The following is a 4,901-nucleotide window of genomic DNA, read 5'->3' as shown; positions in this document are numbered from 1 at the left end:
GAGGCTCTTAGACAACACTGACCAACAGTTCGAAAGTAGACAGGCTTTTTGGCCTGGCGTTGGAATTTCTCCTCATCATAGACACCTACCATACCTTGCATGCCTGATAGACTACTTACCATAAAAAAAAAAAGATGAAGCTGAATGGTGTCCTCTTAAATGGCCTATGAGGTTTTAGGAGGCTCTTAGACAACACTGACCAACAGTTCGAAAGTAGACAGGCTTTTTGGCCTGGCGTTGGAATCTCTCCTCATCATAGACACCTACCATACCTTGCATGCCTGATAGACTACTTACCATAAAAAAAAAGATGAAGCTGAATGGTGTCCTCTTAAACTCATCTCAAAGCTGTAGCTCCCATGATAGGAACCATTATGTTACATAATATCCATTTCACCTGTGTTGTTGCATAGTATCCATTTTGCCTAATTTTGTCTATCGGGGCTTTTCTAAGCATGTTCCCTTGGTTAAATGAAGCCCAGATAGGCTAAGGGCTGCCAGTTCCTCTGAGGCTGCCACATTTCATATATTAACCTTAATGTTTCATTTCAGTCCCTGTTCTCAGGTCCTAATTTCTCCTTGAGAGGTGTGGTCCAAAAATCTCTTCAGGGAGCAGAAGGGTGATGGTCAGTTAATCTTTTAACTACTTCCATGACGTTAAGAGGAGGGGCTAGTCCCTGCCTAAAGGGATCACAGATTACCTTCAGTGGTTGGGGAGGAGTAGTTGGATTTTCAACAGCAGGGATCGACTGGAATCCCCATGTAATAGGTGTGGTATGTGTACTCTATTTCTTCCCTCATGGTGTCTAGGCACTGCTACACACCAGGCTGGAAGGAAGCAGAGGCCAGAAGAGGTGAGGTCTGTAGGGAAAGAGCTGGGGCAGAGCCGGGGTGGGAATGGGGGCCGAGAGGGGGCTTCTCCAGGGATTTTATTAGATATTTTCTTTATTTACATTTCAAATGTTATCCCCTTTTCTGGTTCTCCCCCCCCCCAACACCCCTCTTGGACAGAATCCTTCTGGTCGCCATCTGAGCCTGGAGCTAAGGCTGTTCCACAGCCCTCTCTACACAGGTTCCGCCAGAGAGAGCTGGTCTCCCAGGAGTGCTGACAGGGCTTGCAGGCCCACAGGAGGGACAAGCTCCAGCCAGAGACAGAAAGACCAACACCAGAAATAACCAGATGGCAAAAGGCAAGCGCAAGAACCTTACCAACAGAAACCAAGGCTACTTGGCATCAGACCCCAGTTCTCCCATCACAGCAAGTCCTGGATACCTCAACACACCGGAAAAGCAAGATATGGATTTAAAAATCACATCTCATTATGCTGATAGAGGATTTTAAGAAGGACATAAATAACTCCCTTAAAGAAGTACAGGAGAACACAAGTAAACAAATAGAAGCTTTAAAGAGGAAACAAAAATCCCTTAAAGAATTTCAGGAAAACACAACTGAACAGATGAAGGAATTAAACAAAACCATCCAGGATCTAAAAATGGAAGTAGAAACAAAAAGAAATCACAAAGGGAGACATCTCCCCGGATTTTAATGGAACAGCTCTCTTAGACAATCTTAGTTTGTGAGTATTCCTTTATTTGGGGTGGGTTTGCATGCATACACCCCTGGATAGTGGGAAGGGGTTCTTCTTAGGGTTAAGTTTCATTGGAGTTTAAAGTACTGTGAATGTCTCCTTTGTGTGGAAAGGCATTCCAGGAATTCCAGATATGTGCAGGGCAAGTTTGGGGTTGGGGCAAGGGTGGGGGAGGGAGGACTATGTGACATTCTTCAGGTAGAAGATTGTGGGTCAGAGGTCGGGTTCCCCAGATCGGGCAGAGAAGAAACCCACCTAAGAAAATGGAGTCCTACATATTGTATCAAGCTCAAAGGAGCTATCTGCACAGGATAGACTATAATTTTGGTAGCAAGAAGCAACAAATAGGGTGTTACATATTCTAGAAGATACAGACTTTACAAGATCGAAACACAGAGTTTAAAGTGAGAATAACAAGGTTCTAACTGTTGATGGTCCCAGAGAGGGCGAAAGTCAGGAGAACCAGGGCCATATTTGTTCCAGGAGATTCCTCTTCAAGGTCTGATCCCTTGGATTGTAAAGCAACAACAAAATCATACCGATGACAGAGCAGATTAAAAGGAAGATAGGATAAGATTTTAACCACTGAATACTGAAAATGTCAGATGAAAAAGTCGTGAGAAAGACAGAATTAAGTAAGGTTATTGTTACCGATTTAGATAAATCTACATCAATAGGCTTATATAAGTAAAGCCTATCTTGAGGGGTGGCTAGAGAGATCGTTCAGTGGTTAGGAGCACTTCCAAAGGACCAGGGCTTAGTTCAGTACCCACGTGGCAGCTCATAACCATCTCGAACTCCAGTTCCAGGGATCTGGCACCCTCTTCTGGCCTCCAAGGGCATTGCCCTCACATGACATACTGCCATATCTGTAGGCAAATGTAAAGATAAATAGAACCTATCTTTGTATTATACCTGGAGTGGTTGTGTTTGTCCTATCTTGTGTGTCAGTAGACCATACACAGGATTTAATAGGAAGGCCTGTACGTGTCCTAAATTATTGTCTCTTTTGAAGTTTAGTTTAGTTTTTATTTTGTATTTTATTGCTATACTTTACTGCTGGGTGTTTAAGAAGACTTGAAGATATTGTCCCCAGGGGTTGTTTGGAATTGGGAGGAGCTATGCTTCCTTCAGTCTTTCCTTTACCAGTTAAGCCCTCTGCTAGGATGAGTCAGGCTCTGATTAACCATGCTGCTTCTTTAAAGATAAGGGAACATGTCCGTCCATCTGTGTTCCTCTTTGCAGAATTTGCACTGGTTAGAGTCTACTGTCTGGTCTCCTTGGTTTCTCTAGTCCAGAGGATGGGCAACCCACACGGAGATACAAGACCATTTGAAAGATGCCTGATTGAAAGATTGGATTGAGCTGCCGATTCCTGTGAGCTGTACTGCTGATGTCCTGACAATGCAGATTGGATTTGCTCCAAAGAACTATTTCTAAACAGGTTCTTCTTTGCCCTATTAATCTTTCCTTCCCACTACCTCTGGTGTGGTGGGCTAGAAGGGACATTAAAACATTTAAGAACAACAACCCTCGAACTGTGAGGCTGTCAGCTTCAGACAAGAGAGACTATTTACTTAAATGGCCAATTTTTGTTTAAAATGGCCACTCAAATTAAAAGGAAAAGTGAGGATCTGGAGAGAGGCTCAGCAGTTAAGAACACTGACTGATCTTCCAGAGGACCAGAGATCAATTCTTAGCAGCCACATGGCGGCTCACAACCATCTGTAACGGGCTCCCATACCGTCTTCTGGTGTGTCTGAAGATAGCTACATTGTACTCATTTATTATAAAATAAATAAATAAATCTGCTCTTCCGAAGGTCCTGAGTTCAAATCCCAGCAACCACATGGTGGCTCACAACCAACCGTAATGAGATCTGACGCCCTCTTCTGGTCTGAAGTCAGCTACAGTATTTATGTATAATAATAAAAAAAGTGAAAGTGGGCGAATTCCTTTGGATCTAATGCTAAAGGAACATACTTTAAGCTCTGGGGAATTACCTTTGTGCCCATGGGGACCGGGCTGTCTACAGTAAGCAACAGCAAGGAACTGAGAGCAGCAAGGACAGAGAAAACCAGACCAAAGTAAAACATGGGCTTCAGTTCACTAGCAACCTTGAGAAGGGAAACATTGCCTTTAGCCTGACTTGATTCTACCTTTCAGGAAGGGGAAATGGAAGTTAGCCTTCATGCGAGGGTCCAGACAGTCTGGCTTTTTTTTTTTTTTTTTTTTGACTTTGCTGCTGCACTGTTTTGCCCTGTATTCTTTGGGTTTATAGGTGTAAGACCCAGCTTCAAACTCTTGTCCTATTAGGGACTGTCCCTGTAGAGACAAGAAGCACAGGGCTACCACAGGAAGGTATCAGCATCCAAAGTCCACAGTTAACCTAATCTCCCCTTTCCCTACCCCAGAAATCTTCAGGCTGGGACCTCAGGTCTCTGGAGAAGTGATCTCAGGTGTGGAGGTCTTAAGAATTAGCGTCTGTAAAGTCTACTTTGGAGTCTTGTCTGATTGGATTCCTTGTTTTCATGAACTGGGTAGGCATCTGGGAAGGTTTACATAAAAAGGAAAAAAAATAGAGACGATTAGGATGTATAACTTAATGCCACTGACAAGGGAAATTCTAGAGTGAGGTGACTGGGGACTCAGCAGTGTTGGTTGGAGAGCTTAGGCAGTTTGGGTGGGCATTGCCATGTTGGTTAATCATGGGATCACCACCATCTTGGTGATGTCCCATGATCACCTCCATCTTGATGATGTCACTCATCAAAGTGGTAGCAAAGTCAGTCTGTGGCTAGGGCGGCTCCATCATAACATGACCCATTGTAAAGGCACGATGCCCTGTGCAATATATGCACCTCATATACTAAATGCCTTGTGCAATATATGCACCTCATATATTAAATGCCTTGTGCAATATATGCACCTCATATACTAAATACCTTGTGCAATATATGCACCTCATATACTAAATGTACACAGTCACCAAGCAGCTGTCTGCCTATCTTAACTCTGGAATTAGCAATTGCTACCAATGCATGTGTGTCTCAGAGGGTCTAGATACATTCTTGAGCCCCCAGCAACAGGATGCTGAAAGGCAGGGAGAGGAAAGAAAAGGGGAGAACTTGAATTGTATTTCCCTAAGAAATGACTAATCAACTAGTGGAGACCCATCCCTAATTTCCAAGTGGTTGAAGAAGGGGGATTGATAGTGTCCTTGTTAGGACAGAAGGAAGTTCAGAAGCACCTTGTGTTCATCTTCATCTCCTGGCTGGCTGAACCATGACGCAGCTGTTAGAGTCTACAGGT

At 43.7% G+C, this 4,901-nt stretch overlaps 1 long non-coding RNA gene across 1 annotated transcript; it reads left to right on the top strand.

Annotated features, from left to right (window-relative positions):
* The first annotated feature begins 688 nt into the window (after nucleotides 1-688).
* On the top strand, nucleotides 689-3,408 carry Eprn (ephemeron, early developmental lncRNA). Its single transcript, NR_045293.1, has 3 exons — nucleotides 689-854; nucleotides 1,012-1,577; nucleotides 2,835-3,408. It is a non-coding gene; the product is annotated as an ephemeron, early developmental lncRNA (long non-coding RNA).
* The last annotated feature ends 1,493 nt before the right edge of the window (nucleotides 3,409-4,901 follow it).

Source organism: Mus musculus, chromosome 13, assembly GCF_000001635.26.
Source record: "Mus musculus strain C57BL/6J chromosome 13, GRCm38.p6 C57BL/6J".
NCBI lineage: Eukaryota > Metazoa > Chordata > Mammalia > Rodentia > Muridae > Mus > Mus musculus.
Note: the sequence above shows the minus strand (reverse complement) of the source record. Positions and strands in the feature narration are given on the sequence as shown.